This window comes from Kogia breviceps, chromosome 6 (assembly GCF_026419965.1).
Source record: "Kogia breviceps isolate mKogBre1 chromosome 6, mKogBre1 haplotype 1, whole genome shotgun sequence".
In the NCBI taxonomy this organism is placed as follows: Eukaryota; Metazoa; Chordata; class Mammalia; order Artiodactyla; family Physeteridae; genus Kogia; species Kogia breviceps.
Window position 1 is genome coordinate 63047518 of NC_081315.1, and position 16917 is coordinate 63064434.

Genomic DNA, 16917 nt, shown 5'->3' on the forward strand with positions numbered 1-16917 from the left:
TTTTCTTTCTAATTTTACAAGCAATATATGTTCATTGCAGACGATTGAAAGCATAAAGTAAAAATTAACAAGCACCCATAATCTCCACCCCCCAGAGATAACCATTGTTTGCATTTTGATGCATTTCCTCCCAGTGTCTACATATTTTTTTTAATGGAAGTATAATTGACCTACAATATTATGTTAGTTCCAGGTGCACAACATAGTGATTAGATATTTCTATACATTACAAAATGATCACCATGATATGTCTAGTTACCATCTGTCACCATACAAAGATATTACAATAGAACTGACTGTATTCCTCATGCTAAACATTTCATCCTCATTTATTTTGTAACTGGAAGTTTGTACCTCTTAATCTCCCTCACCTATTTCACTAATCCCCCAACCCGCTCCCCTCTGGCAACCACCTATTTCTTCTCTGTAGCTATGACTCTGTTCTGTTTTGTTATGTTTGTTCATTTGTTTTTTAGATATGTGAAATCAGATGGTATTTGTCTTTCTCTGCCTGACTTCATTTAGCATAATACCCTCTAGGTCCATCCATTTCACAAATGGCAAGATTTCATTCTTTTTTTATGGCTGAATAATGTGGGACAGAAATTGATGCTGAATTTCGAACAGGTTCCCAGGTGATACTGTGGTCCATGGACTGAACTCTGTAGTTAGGCTTTTTTTTCTTAATAAATCTATTTTATTTATTTATATATTGGCTGTGTTGGGTCTTCGTTGCTGCACATGGGCTTTCTCTAGTTGTGGCGAGTGGGGGCTACTCTTTGTTGCGGTGCACAGGCTTCTCGTTGTGGGGTCTTCCCATTGCAGAGCATGGGCTCTAGGCACATGGGCTTCAGTAGCTGTGGCACATGGGCTCAGTAGTTGTGGATCTCGGGCTCTGGAGTGCAGGCTCAGTAGTTGTGGCGCATGGGCTTAGTTGCTCCGCGGCATGTGGGATCTTCCCAGACCAGGGATCGAACCCGTGTCCTCTGCATTGGCAGGTGGATTCTTAACCACTGTGCCACCAGGGAAGTCCCTGTAGTTAGGCTTTATACAAATTCGTAAGTTCTACCTGTGCTGAGGCCTGTTAGCGCTTCTCTTTTCCAATGGCTCAGAGGAGGTGATAGAGCAGACCAAGGGTGTAGGTGAATTAGGGGAGGTCTGTCATCATTAGCAGAACCAAAACCTCTCAAGAGTCAAGTAAATTGATAAAGGAGAGCAAGATGATGAGATAAGCTGGTAGACAACAAAGCATTAAGCAAGTGGCCACTTCCCCAATTTTGCAATTTTGCAAATTGTCTTCCAGAAACTGAACTGTAAAAACAACTTTCTTAATAATAGAAATAGAAAGGAGTTATGTGTACTTATAGGGAAACAGGATAATAGGCCTGAAAATTCCTGACAGATCTCCAGAATTCCTCTGCGGCTCCCTCTTCTCCCTCACTACCACCATCCTAGGTCGTTTTCTAGATAATTTGTTAGTAGAAACATTCACTGAATGTCTGTACAACAGGGACCTGAAGAATAAGGCTTTCAATGTCCTGGCAGATGGGCAGGAAGTTTAGTGGTTTAAAACAGTACAGATTTATCATTTTACAGTTCTGGAGGGTCACAACTCTGAAATAGGTCTCAGTGAGCTAAAAGGAAGGTGTTGGCACGGTGTGTCCCTTCTGGAGACTAGGGGAAAACTCTCCCTTGCTTTTCCAGCTTCTAGAGGCTACCCACATTTCCTGGTTCTTGGGCCCTTCCTCTGTCTTTAAAGCCAGCAGTGTAGCATCTTCAGATTGATCCCTCACTCTGACTTTGACACTCCTACTTCCCTCTTTCACTTACAAGGACTTTGATTATATCAGGCCCAACCAGATAATCCAGGGTAATCTCCCCATCTTGAGATCCTTAATTTAAATCATGTCTGCAAAGCCCTTTTTGCTGAGTAAAGTAACATAGTCACAGGTTTTGGGGATTAGGAACATGTACATTTGAGGGTAGGGGACAGTTTCCTGTCTACCACACTTGGCTAACACCAACATTTCTGACTAATAGATCCCTTTACAGTTTCTTGGCTACATCAGAGTTCGGCTTTATAGTAGCTCCAATTTTGTTTTGAAAGTTATTATTTATGGTACTGGATAGGATCTATAAATTTTTTTTTTAATTGAGTTTTTTTTTTTTTTTTTTTTAAGATTGTGTTTCTCTTAAGGATTGTGGTGGTGTGGAGGTTGGTAAAGACAGTGTTTAAGGGACTGGAGTTTTACCTTAAAGAACAAGATATTTGGCAAGGTTCGAACAGACTAAGGGAAAAGAAGAGATCTCAAACTGAATGTTCTATGTTAGAAAATATGAAGTAAGCAGACAAATCCTTGATCCTATAAATAATATTTATTTGAAGTAGCAGATACTCATTTAATTGAAAATCAAAATGATAAAGATATTGATTCAATTAACAGCAGAATCATGTTTGTATGCTTTTCTGACGTTTGTTTAATGAATTTCTTTGGAATATCTTGATATTTTATGTTAAAACACTTTTAGAAATAGCTAATACATTCTTGATTGTTTAACAATACTTGCAATTTACTCTTTTATGTTCTCTTATATTCTAACAATATATTTTGGAAGATAATAATCAGGAAATATTGAAATTGACATTTTTTTCTCATGAAAACGGTTATGTTAATTTTATGGTCTTTCTAAGAAGAGAGCTTCTGTTGTCTGATAGTATCTCCCAACTTTAGTTAAATATCCATTTGGTAAGTTTTATCATTCTGCTCTCAATATGAAACTGCTAGAAGACTACCCACAAGGGACAGCAACCAGGAGCTTGCTTCCACCTGTGCTGTTTATTATTGATTCTAGTAACTGTAGTTGTGTCATTTTCCCTGGCTTCATTCAGTCTAGGGATTTAGGCTTTTCCGTCTACAAGAATGGGGTAGTAGGATCTGTCATGCTTATAAGGTAGTGATGAAGATTGAGATAGAGTGCAAAAACCTTTGAAAAAATATAAAGCCCTGTAGAAACACTGATTATAATGCAGGAAATATCAGACTGTTGGTGGAGACAGAAAGCGCTTATGAAGGGTCAGTGTGGAAAAGGGGGAGCTAACATTTACTGAAACCCACTGTGATTTCCTTTGCCTCTGCTCCTTATGGCCCTGGCCAGAAATAAGTTAAGAACAAGATGCAGAGCTTGGCTAACCTCAGAGAACTTGAGGAGGCACTGGAATGGCAGGACTGCCTTGATAAGTAGCTGTTGATGGGTTGATTAACATTCCCCAAACCTTCCCAGTTGCTCAGGATTCCTAAAGGGAGATAAACCCATGGTGGTATGTGAGAGGAATTTTGTTGATTCAACTTGAGACAAGGGGAGGAGCCTTTGGAGAATCAGAGTGTTGGTTCTGAGTATATCATGAGGTGGATTAGAAAACACCTCCGGCCTTAATTTCTGGTCTCTTATTGTCTACCGCCTCCGTATCATGGCACTTGCATAATCTTTCCAGCTAATCAATCTTCCCTTCTTTTCCCTCACATTTATTTGAATACCTATCATATGCCAGGCTCTGCTAGGCAACCAAAATCCTTAAAGAAGCTGCTGCCACCCTTAAGGAACCTAGTAAGGAAGACAGGAACATTAACAGCAGGTTGTCTTTGCACCATCAGAATCCCTTGTGGTTTCCTGTTGGGCTCAAAGATAGTTTCAACTCCTCAACTTCAGTGAATTGCGTTTTCCAACTTTCTATTCCTCTATTTCTTTACACTTTTTTTTTTTTATAGCTGAACATGCCCATTTGGGTCATGCCACACTTTCATGCCACCACCATTCCTCCAGCTTGGGATGTCATGCTTTTTCCTCTCCGAGTGCAGGTTGGTTCCATGTACTTATTAATTTAAAACATATTTATCGCGTTAGGTTATGGGAATACACAGGTAAGACCTGCTTCTGCTTTCAGAGGACTTCTGTCTAAGCAGGAATTTCAAAATCCTCTCTCCCTTCTTCACAGGGCCATGTATTTGCCACTGTAGCAGATGCTGCCTTGTGGTATTGTCTGTGTGTGCTGTCTTCCAGCAATGCTGAGAGAGCTCCTTAAGGGCAGAAAGCAGAGCCTGGCATAGTACTTGCACGTAAGGCGTTCAGCAAATGCTTGTTGATGGTGGTACGATGCATTCCAGAATGGGCCTGGGAGGGGCTGGTATTGCTTCTCCCCCTTCTGCTATCCTTGCTATTTCATATTTCCTCAAGGTGATACTTTATCTTATTTGCACAGTATGCAATTTAACTGATGTATTTTTAGAGTCTCATTAGAATATTCATTGACCCAAGATTTCTAAAACCTCTGAGTTTTAGAGAAAGAAGTCAGTTAACAATGGAAATTAAAAACCATAAAAAATTTTTGATTAACAATTTAAGTATTTAAAGAGCTAAATACGTTATGCTGTGGAAACTTGTATCTTTAATGTGAGGATAGAGGAAAGTGTTTTTACCCCAAAAATTAATTCACACTTGTTATGAATTGCAAACATTACAGAAGAGTATAGTGTAGAGAATGAATGCCTTTCTGCTCCTACCACCCAGCAATAGTTATGAAGAGTTTGGTGAACATTCCTCCTGATTTTTTTCCCTATGCATACAGTAAAGTCACTTAGATCCTCGAAAGAAATGTAGTCACATTGACCCCCCAAACGGTACCAATTCTAATAAATAACCCCTGTTTTGAAAATACATAGATAAGCCTTTATCTTGCTCAGATAAACTTTTAAAGGATATCCTGTGTTTAGCTCTGAAAAGTCCTACCTTGTCTGCTGGTTCTTAAAATTTTCCATCCTTACAGCTCACCCCATGTCACCCCTTCACTAAAAAAAAAAAAAAAAAAAAAAAAGTATTCTTTTTATAGTAAAAGCTTATTTTTGTATAAAACTTTAGATTTTCACATTTATTAACTCACTTAATTTTCAAAATTGGTTTTGGTGGAGGTAGGGATCATAAGAGGGGTGGAAGCCAAGCCACCCTGACCCTTTTGCACTTGGTTCTCCATCACCTTTCTGCATTGTGTGGAAAGTTGGTGGCTCTGTCCTCATAGGCCCTACTGGAAACTCATTGGACCCTTCCCAGGGGACTCCATTTCAGAAGCATGGATTTCTTTTCAAACACAGAATTCTTTAATACAGAAAAGGGTTCTTTGTCTTCTGGGTATGTACGTGAGCGGTTCATTTCTTAACTTGATTTTCTTTTCAATGATTCATTATGTGACCTTCTAACAAGTTCTTTTTCTTAAGTCTAAAAAGTGTGGAGCTGATACCCTTTACTGAGTAGAGAGAGACTAGTACATGTGGTTTGGAAACTAGTGGTAATCCTGGCAGTGGGGCCTGGGTGGGACTTCAGAGAGGAGGAGCTCCTGGTTAGATCGGCATTTGGCAGCTAACCTGGTGTGCTCCGCGAGGCTGGCTGACTCCTGCCCCGGGCCTTGTGTGGGTCCAGTAAGCTAATTAGATCCCTTCTCCTGGGATGATCGGGTTCTGGGGATCTGACTCTTCAAACTAAAAAAAAAGGCCTGTTTGATAAACTATAACCGTAGTTTCTTAATTTATACTTAACCTTTATGTGTCCTTGTGAAATGGAGGAAATAAGGGCACTTGCTTCATAGAGCTATTATGAGGATTGAAATGACATAATTCAGGCCATTCATTAATCAATTCATTGAGTAAACTTGGAGTGCCTTGGGAACAGTGGCAGATGGTGAGAAGTGATAAGATTCTGGATGTATTTTGTAGGTAGGGCTGACTCATTTGCTGATGAATTGGTTGGATGTGGCATGTGAGAGAAAAAGGAGTCAAACAGGACTCTAAGGCTTTTGGCCTGAGCATCTTGGCAGGATGGAGCTGCCACTTACTGAGATGGGGGAGATGTGGGAGGAGTAGGATTAAGGGCTAGAAGCAAGAGTTTAGTTTCAGACATCCAAGTGGAGATCTGGGGTAGGCAGCTGGAAAAAAATCATTCTGGAGTTCAGGGAAGAGGTCCAGGCTAAAGCTGTGGATTTGGGGGTCATCAGCAACAGATGGTATTTAAAATCATGGATTAGATGAGATCACTGAGGATTGACTGTAGAATGAGAAGTGCCTGGAATAGTGAGGGCTTAGTCAGTGTTGAAAGTTATTCCCACTATTACTACGATTACTCATATTATTCCTGCTTATTAGAACTATTACAGAACTGCCAGGTGAACCAAAATCTCTCATTCTTTTTAGTACAAATCTCTTTGAGAAAAATGGTATTAGAAGTTTCTATAGAGAATATAACATCAGTATCCAGGGATTTGGGTGACCCTAATGAGTTGTCGTCCCCAAAGTCATTCACCCACAGAGCTGGATAGGCTCAGGCATTAGAATTCAATAGACCTGGGTTTGAGTCTTGTCTTTACTTTGTACCAGTAGTGAAACCTTTTTTTTTTGGACAATAAAATGGTTTTATTTTATCAAGCAATGTTCTGTTAAAATAAAACAGCATTCAAGGAATTTAATGTAACCCAGTAACATACTTCATATTAGCATTCATCCTCAATATTGAAACATGTGGCATTACTATACAGTCTTCAAATATACATCATAGTCACTTAATCTGTCATGTCTTATTAGAATCTGCTTTCAAAAATGGTGTTCCTAATTGGAAATATAATACTGATTATACGATGATAAAATAAGCCAGCCGTAGTGGGCTGAATGATAGCCCCCCAAAAGATATCCATTTCCTAATCCCTGGAACCTATGAATGTTAACTTACTGGAAAAAAGGAGTATTACAAAGATGGAGAAATCACCCTTGATTATATGGTGAGCCCTAAGTTCAATGCCAAGTGTCCTATAAGAAACACAGGGAAGGTAGATGCACAGAGAAGGAGGAGGGCAGTGTGAGCACAAAGTCAGAGATCGGAGCGATGCAGCTACAAGACCAGAAAACGGAAGCGGCAAGGAATGGAACCTCTCTAGAGTCTTTGAAGGGAATCAGGCCCTGTCAACATTATGATTTCAGATTTTTGGCCCCCAGAACTGCAAGAGAATAAACATCTGTTTTCAGCCTCACAGTTTGAAGTCATTTGTTACAGCAGCCATAAGAAACTGATACAACACTCTTTAAGAGGTGCTTTTTTCAAGTTTAATTATTTTTAAACAATATGAATGATAAATAAGAACTTTAAAGAGATCTCTTTTTTTTCATGGGCAAATTACATACATTTATTTCATTGGATTTTAGATTTTTGATTTTTCAGATCAGCCTCTTCTATTAAATAGCATCATGATTTAAAAAGTACAATAGACTAAGATGCAATCTGGAAGGTGAACATATAAAAAGGAAAATAGAGATCACCATATCTTAACCATTCGGTAATTGATCAACAGTTTAGTGTATTTTGTCCCAGTATATGTGTTCTACATATGTATTTTCTGAAGTTGACACTATTCAGTATAGAGTGAAACCTTTTTGAACCTCAACTTCTTCATCTATTCAAAGGGGTCACCTTGCACAGATGATAGGTGGATTCAAGGAAGTAAATGTCAGTTCCTTCCCTGTCTTCTCTACTCATAGGGACTAGGACTCCATCCTAGAGCCAGTCAGGGTTCCCTCTCTGCAACTCATGAGATACTGATATTCTTTCTGTCTTTGTGCTTCTTTTTAAAACCTTACCCCAACTACGAGCCCCTTGTAATGATAACCTTTCTTTGTGAGATGATTCATTGCAATGAATTAGTTTATAGTTTATCTTTCTTTAATTACAGTTTAATCTTCTTAATGGGATTTAGAAGACACTTGTCTTATGAGCAACACATTTTACTAATTCTTTTTGAATGCAGATGATGAAATCTAATGTTCATTCCTAAAGGCTTCAGCTTTCAAAGGGGAACGGTTATGTCTCTGCTTACCCCTTGAAAATAGGGACAGCAAAGTTATAGTTTCTGAGCCCCAGTGGCCCTTTGTAGCAGCCAGAGCACTGAAACTTCTTTTGGTAGTTCCTAGTATGGTCTTCAGGAAGGATATTTAAGGAGTAATTCTAATACCACAACTGCTGAAACACTCTGATGGATGGCATGAGCCACTCCAAGAAGTAGTAAATTTTCCATTGTTAGAAGTGTTCAAGCAGGTACAGATTTCCAGTTATAAAACAAATAAGTCATGGAGATGTAATATATGACACAGTGACTAGAGTTAATGATACTGTATTGTATATCTGAAGGTTGCAAAGAGAGTCGATCTTAAAAGTTCTCATCACAAGAGAAAAACTTTGTTTTAACTGTGTCGTGATTGATGTCAACTAGACTTATTGTGATCATTTCACAATACATACAAATATTGAACCAATATGTTGTACACCTGAGACTAATACAGTGTTATATGTCAGTTATATCTCAATTTAAGAAAAGAATATGCTAATTAAACTTAAAAGCTTCTGAACAGCAAAGGAAACCATAAACAAAATGAAAAAACAACCCACAGAATGGGAGAAAATATTTGCAAATGAAGCTACCAACAAGGGATTAATCTCCAAAATATACAAACAGCTCATGCAGCTCTATGTCAAAAAAAAAAAGAAACAAAAAACAACCCAATCAAAAAATGGGCAGAAGATCTAAATAGACATTTCTCCAAAGAAGACATATAGATGGCCCAAAAAAAGCACATGAAAAGATGCTCAACATCACTAATTATCAGAGAAATGCAAATCAGAGCTACAATGAGGTATCACCTCACACTAGTCAGAATGGCCATCATCAAAAGGTCTACAGGGCATTCCCTGGCAGTCCAGTGGTTAGGGCCCTGCACTTCCACTGCAGGGGGGATGGGTTCGATCCCTGGTCAGGGAACTAAGATCCCACGTGCTGTGTGGCACAGCCAAGAAAAAGAAAAAAAAAGAAGTCTACAAACAATAAATGTTAGAGAGGGTGTGGAGTAAAGGGAACCCTCCTACACTGTTGGTGGGAATGTAAATTGATACAACCATTATGGAGAACAGTGTGGAGGTTCCTTAAAAACCTAAAAATAGAACTACCATATGATCCAGTAATCTCACTCCTGGGCATATATCCAGAGGAAACTATTTTGAAAAGATACATGCACCCCAATGTTCATAGCAGCACTATTTACAGTAGCCAAGACATGGAAGCAACCTAAATGTCCAGCAACAGGTGAATGGATAAAGAAGATGTGGTATATATATGCAATAGAATATTACCCAGCCATAAAAAAGAATGAAATAATGCCATTTGCAGCAACATGGATGGACCTGGAGATGATTATACTAAGTGAAGTAAGTCAGACAGAGAAAGACATCATATAATTATCACTTATATGTGGAATCTAAAGAATGATACAAATGAACTTATTTACAAAACAGAAATAGAGTCACAGATGTAGAAAACACATTTAAGATTACCAGCAGGGGAAGGTGGGGAAGGGATAAATTGCGAGATTGAGATTGACATATACACACTACTATACATAAAGTAGATAACTAATAAGGACCTATTGTATAACACAGGGGACTCAATACTCTGTAATGACCTATATGGGAAAAGAATCTTAAAAAAAGTGGTTATATGTATATGCATAACTGATTCACTTTGCTGTACAGGAGAAACTAATACAACACTGTAAGTCAACTATACTCCAATAAAAAATTTTTTTTAATCTTAAAAAAAGACTATACACTTTCACTGTAAAATAGATATGTCAAAAAAAAGGTGGTTTTTTCTCCCCTAGGTACCGCATGACCCAGAGAAACCTTTGTAAACCTTTATGTCCATATTCTCTTAGATTTTGTTTTATCTGTTAGACATTTCCGAAAATACGATTATGCTCTATTTTTTATTTTTTATTTAGAGAATGTGAATTTTTAAAAAATTAATTAATTAATTAATTTTGGCTGTGCTGGGTCTTTGTTGCGGCGTGCAGGCTTAGTTGCGGTACGTGCGATCTTAGTTCCCCAACCTGGGATTGAACCTGGGCCCCCTGAATAGGGGGCATGGAGTCTTAACCACTGGAACACCAGGGAAGTCCCAAGAATTGTGATTTTTTTTTTTTTTTTTTTTTTTTTTTTTTTTTTGCGGTATGCGGGCCTCTCACTGCTGTGGCCTCTCCCGTCGCGGAGCACAGGCTCCGGACGCGCAGGCCTAGCGGCCATGGCTCACGGGCTTACTTGCTCCGCGACATGTGGGATCTTCCCGGACCAGGGCACGAACCTGTGTCCCCTGCATCGGCAGGCGGATTCTTAACCACTGCGCCACCAGGGAAGCCCGTGATTTGTTTTTAACATCCATCAAGCTACTTGATTTTCCTTTGCTTTTTTAAAAACTTAATTAATTAATTAATTTTTGGCTGCGTTGGGTCTTCGTTGCTGCGCGTGGGCTTTCTCTAGTTGTGGCGAGCATGGGCTTCTCATTGCGGTGGCTTCTCTTGTTGTGGAGCACAGGCTCTAGGCACACGGGCTTCGGTAGTTGTGGTGCATGGGCTCAGTAGTTGCGGCTCACTGGCTTAGTTGCTCCGTGGCATGTGGTATCTTCCCGGACCAGGGATCGGATTGAACACATGTCCCCTGCATTGGCAGGCGGATTCTTAACCACTGTGCCACCAGGGAAGTCCCTTCCTTTGCTTTTTATCCTCTGAGATTAATACAGAAATAATAGCCCACCAATATTGCCTTTGTGTTGTTTAATTTTCTGGCTGGAAAAATATTAAGTTCTCAAATACTATAAATAATTTGAACTGTGTGGTTCCTTTGGAAGCCTTTTAAAATAGTTTCTTTAAATAGCAGTAGTATTACCCATTACTTTTTTATTACCCATTTTCTTCAAAGGAGACTTGAGTAAATATTATAGCAACAATTTTATTTTTATTGATTCTATGACATTTTCATTAAAACAGCCACTTGACTATAAAGCAAATCCATATTTGGACTTCTGAACATTTATGAGGCAACTTCTTTAATTCGATCGTCAGAAATATTGTAGCCCTAATGGAGCTTTTTCAGAATGCTGTCGTTAAGCTGTGTAGAATAATATAAATTTCTGCTTGCAGAGTATCCCATCTAACATTTAGTGGAATTTAATCATAGTCCCCTGAAAGACAAGTACTTTCATTTAGTTCTATAGCCTTTTGTTATATGTACTACTGTAACAACCCCGTAGGTGACTGGTGAACTAAAAATATTTTACAAGCTTATAGAATCCTGGGTTTATTGTAGCATTTTTACATACTACAGAATTCTGAAGTTATCTATAAATGAATTATAACTATAACTGAATTTAAAGTATTTATCATCACAGTTATTTCTGGAATTAATTTTAAAGCCTGAAAATTTTCAATGGGCAGGTTTGGGCAGTAAGTACTAACTTTAAAAAGTATTTTTAGAGCATTCTTATCTGGTATCATAGTACATATCAGGCTATGATGTAATTATTGGCTTTTAAAAATAAGCAACTTGAAGCCATTTTATTTTGCATGATAGATGCTCAATAAGTATATTTAAAGAATGCATAAAATCTTCACAATTTAGTTATTTGCCCCATGTACTTTTGTTATGCAGTAACAGTTTTGCACTAAAATAGACTGTTCGATCTCCTAGCATGCCAATTCCATTTATACTAAGTTCAAGCTTCATTGCCTGCCTTTGTGTATTAGTGCAAAGGGGAGTTTTATGGATAGAGGAAAGAGGCAAATTGGATGACCAGGAGTTCTAAAGTAATTTCTAAAGCTTTTCCTAAAAATTTACAATTGTTTGAAATCTTCACCTTTTATTTCTGTGAGTTCTCTGAGGAGAGGGTCTCTGGTTTATAACTCTGTTATCAGAAATGTCTGGCACTCAATAGGTCCTCAGTAAATGTTGAATGAATGAGTTGGTTGTCTTTGTGATTTATCCTCTGGGGACTTCTCTGCAATTATTTATCACTAAATTGGGGTAAAGGTGATCCTTGCCCAGTTTAAATGTTTGTGCTGGAGTATATAATTAGTGATAAGGTACTGGGTGCTTTCACCTGATTATCTCTAATGACTGCAGTGACTTTGCTTGGTATTGTCATTGCCGTTTAGCAGATGAGAAAACAGGCTCAAAGAGTTTAAGTTACTTGAACACAGCTAGTAAAAGACAGAGGTAGGACCCCAGCCTGGCATGCTGCCTGTAGTCTGTACTCTGTTCTCCCACAGAGATTAAGGACCTGGGCTCTCAGGATTAACAGGCTCGTCATGAATTGTTCTTGGTACCAATAAAGCTGGATATAAGAAATTCAACTTTGTGAAGCACAAAGTAAATAATACAGCACTGCATGCGTTTAGAAATTTTTTGAGTACTTCAACTCTTCAGTTACTGGGTGGCCCTGAATCTGACCAGAAGTTTTCCCTGGGGAATATTCCAGTTGCTTGGGGAGTAATGGAGGCTGGACGCTGGAGGAGAAGGACCAAATGAGAAAGGTGTAGGAAGAGGGATCAAAGGTGGCTCGTTTGTTTTTTAATTGTAACCCATTTAAAACAAGCAAGGATAAAGATTAATGTAATGACTATGCACCCGACCACAAAGCTAATTAAACCTTCATATTATGTTTGTTTCGGATCTTAAAGAAATAGAACATTACAGCTATAATGGAGGCCCTGAGCACATCCCATTTTGTATTAGAGTTTTATTCATATGTTAGAGTTTATGTTCATGTTGATAAATACAATTTTAGTACGTTCATTTTTAACTGCTATGTAATGTTTTAGAGCATGAATATACCCATTTATTCTCTAGCTGATGGCGATTGAGGTTGTTTCCAATTATTTTGCAGCATACCCAGTGGGACAGTAAACTGTTTTTTTACTTTCTTCTCTGCATATGTGTGTCTGCCTAGGAGAAGAAGTGCTGTGTATGTGCGCCTTCGGTTCTGCTGCATCTCCTCAGATAGCACTCTCAAGAGGGGGCGGGTTTGCAGTCCTGCCACAGTGCATGAGTGCAGGAGAGATGCTAAGTGGGAGAAAGCAAGGAATGAGGAGGGGCATGCTGAGAAAACCGAGTGTTTCAAGAAAATCAGAAGCATATCAGCCCAGTAAAAGGAATCTTTTGCAGAAAAGGAAAGCTGTCAATCTTAGCTCTTCATTTTCCTTCTTTAAGATCAAAAATGAGTTTTTATTGAGCTTAAACAAAGCTTTTGTGTCAAGTATGCTGAAAATTTTGCCTGATCACACTGTTCTGAATCTGCTGAGTGATCCATTACTTACTGGAATGCACCATGAGAACAAGCAAAATTGAATGGCTTCTTTATTTTTATTAGGGCAGGTGAAATTTGAAAAACGTATTGTGAAGAGAGGTAAACACTTCAGTCCTACCATTTTAAAAAAATCCAAAATAACTTTCTTGTGTTGTATATTTTCATTTGGGAGTGCAATTTAAGTTGAACTTAGAATTGGGTCTTCTGAAGTGTTAAAAAATTCTAATTATGGAGCCAAGCCTTTGTTCCAGTCAGGGAAATTCTATGCACACTAAAAAACATGGTTTTATTCATAATGGTTTACTAACTATGTCCTAACCATGTCATCCCTCAGGTCTGTTAGCAGGAAATAAAATAAAAAGTTTTCTGTTTGGGCTTCCCTGGTGGCGCAGTGGTTGAGAGTCCACCTGCCGATGCAGAGGACACGGGTTCGTGCCCCGGTCCGGGAGGGTCCCACGTGCCGCGGAGCGGCTGGGCCCGTGAGCCATGGCCTCTGAGCCTGCGCGTCCGGAGCCTGTGCTCCGCAACGGGAGAGGTCACAGCAGTGAGAGGCCCGCCTACCGCGAAAAAGAAAAAAGTTTTCTGTCAGCTTCCTCTTTTTTTTTTTTAATTGAAGAATCACTGACTTACAATATTAAATTAGTTTCAGGTATACAACATAGTGATTTGATATTTTTATACACTACAAAATAAGGATAAGTCTAGTTTCAATCTGTCACCATACAAAGTTATTACAGTATTATTGACTATATTCCCTATGCTGTACATTGCATCCCTATGACTTATTTATTTTGTAACTGGAAGTTTGTACCTCTTAACCCCCTTCACCTATTTTGCCCATCCCCCTACCCCCTCCCTTCTGCCAGTTTCTTTCTTCCCTTTTTGCCCTTGTTCACTTTATTGTAATAGTAGTTAAGAAAATCTCATGACACAGAAGCTTGTAATAAGGAGGAAGTGGAAAGGGAAGAGAGGGAGAAGACACAGATCAGTGGTTTTCAGCACAAAGCTGGGTGGTGGGCTGCTACTGGTCAGAAGAAGCCGGGTGTGCCGTTTGGCACAAATGACCCTGCGGTGGCACATGCTGGCGCTTCGTGAATTGGAGCCCATTCTTATTTTTACATTTAGTGAGCCCTCTCTGCAGGGAAGAGGATTGCTTGTCTCCAGGGCCTTTTAAGCACACTACCGGGAGTCTTTCCCTACCCACAGTGTTCTTTCTGTGTGTAACATTCTCTCCTCCAGTCTTCTCCAGGTTAGTCCTATCCACCTTTGGTGGTTCTCAGACTTCTTATTCTCAGGATTCCTTTACATGCTTAAAAATTTCTGAGGACCCAAAGAACTTTTGTTTATGTGGGTTATATATATGGATATATATTTTTTAAAAATAAATTTATTTATTTATTTATGGCTGCGTTGGGTCTTCGTCGCTGCGCATGGGCTTTCTCTAGTTGCAGCGAGTGGGTGCTACTCTTCGTTGCGGTGCGCGGGCTTTTCATTGCGGTGGCTTCTCTTGTTGCAGAGCTCGGGCTCTAGGCACGAGGACTTCAGTAGCTGTGGCATGCGGGCTCAGTAGTTGTGGCTCACGGGCCCTACAGCGCAGGCTCAGTAGTTGTGGCGTACGGGCTTAGTTGCTCCACGGCATGTGGTATCTTCCTGGACCAGGGCTCAAACCCGTGTCCCCTACATTGGCAGGCGGGTTCTTAACCACTGCTCCACCAGGGAAGCCCTATGTGGGTTATATTGATCAATATTTACCATATTAGCAATTAAAACTGAGAAATTTAAAAGTATTTATTCATTTTAAACAATAAACCCTATTTGTTAACATTAATAAATAATATATTTTTATGAAGAATATTTTGTTTGTTTTGGAAAACATGGTTAGAAGACTGTTTTAGACATTGTTTTACATTTTGTAAATGGGCTAGGAAGATGGTTGGATTCTCATATCTGCATTGGGTCTGTTGTGATATCGCACCTGTGTAGCCTCTGGAAAACTATTGTACGCTCCTGAAAGAATGAAAGTGAAAAAGGCAAATAACATCTTAGTATTTTTTTGAAAATAGTTTGACCTTGTGGAGCCCTCTAAAAGGGTCTCAGGACCTCGGGGGTCCTGAATCTCACTTTCAGAATCATTGCTTTAGATCTCACTTCTGTTGTCACTTCTCCGGTGAAGCCTTCCTTGACCTCCCTCACTAGGTCAAACTTTCCTATTTTATGCCCTAGTAGTACTGTGTACCTCTCATCTGTACCATTTATTAAAGTACCACCTTAACTTTAATGTCTGTTTCTGCTACTTGTCTCCTTGAGATTAGGGATCACATATGGGTTTTGCACACAATTACATCCTCAGCCCTGGCCACAAAGGCCTGCCCTGTACTGGGCATTTGGTGCATATTTGAATAAATAAATGAGTGAATCAATTTAAATAAACAGACTTCTTGGATTCTACTTGATTATAGACTTTCCCTTAAAATGTAAGTCCTTCTCTGAATTGTATACCTGGTGTCTATATTCATAGAATATATTTATTTTCTGTTTTTTCAGACTGATTTTTTTTTTTTTTTTTTTTTGGTACGCGGGCTTCTCACTGTTGTGGCCTCTCCCGTAGCGGAGCACAGGCTCCAGACGTGCAGGCTCAGTGGCCATGGCTCACGGGCCCAGCCGCTCCGCGGCGTGTGGGATCTTCCCGGACTGGGGCACGAACCCGTGTCCCCTGCATCTCCAGGAGGACTCCCAACCACTGTGCCACCAGGGAAGCCCTTTTAGACTATTGCTAAGACTGTTGCAGGGCCATTACGCCCTGGATCTGTGCAGCATTCTGCTCATACTCTGTCTCACCCATTGCACCACGTTACAATTCTTTCTTAACCTTCCATCCCCCATCCCCGCAACTAGATTCTTCAGAAACTTATTGAGAAAAGGGATTGTGACTTGTTTATCTTTTCAATCCCTTTCTCCATTCCGCAGTAGCATATCTTAGTATATAGTAGACACTAATATTTTCCTGAATGTGTTAAATTGGATTTGAAAAGATACATACACTACAATTGCAAGTAAATGTAAAAATTTTGACCTAAGAAAAATCATGTTCCCAATGCATGGATTACTGACAGGTTATTTATTTCTGAATTGTTTAGCACATCAGAATGCATAGGGTAATTCTGTAGGTATTCTGATTTCCAAGAAAGAATCATCGTGATCAGGTGTTTTTTTAAAACATTTGTGGACTTCCCTGGTGGCTCAGTGGTTAAGAATCCGCCTGCCAATGCAGGGGACAGGGGTTCAAGCCCTGGTCCAGGAAGATCCCACATGCCGCAAGCCACAACTACTGAAGCCTGCGTGCCTAGAGCCCGTGCTCCGCAACAAGAGAAGCCACCACAATGAGAAGCCCGCGCACTGCAACGAAGAGTAGCCCCCGGTCACCACAACTAGAGAAAGCCCACGCGGAGCAGCGAAGACCCAACACATCCAAAATAAAGAAATAAATTAATTAATTTAAAAAACAACAACAACAAAAACATTTGTCATACGTGGACATCATTCTGTCACAAGATATTTGAGTTACGTGCATGTCCCAAGTACTGTGGTATGCAATGGGGATGTAGCTGTGAGCAGGGTATACTTGATCCCTGTCCTCAAGGATGTATAGTCTAGCCATCTGGTTTGAGTCAGCAAACTTTTTCTGTAAAGGACTGAATACT

The 16917-nt window shown here is 39.5% G+C and overlaps 1 protein-coding gene across 2 annotated transcripts in view; it reads left to right on the forward strand.

The window, feature by feature from the left end:
• Nucleotides 1-16917, forward strand: part of ENOPH1 (enolase-phosphatase 1) — a 36576-nt gene that overhangs the window by 6063 nt on the left and 13596 nt on the right. The window lies entirely within an intron of this gene.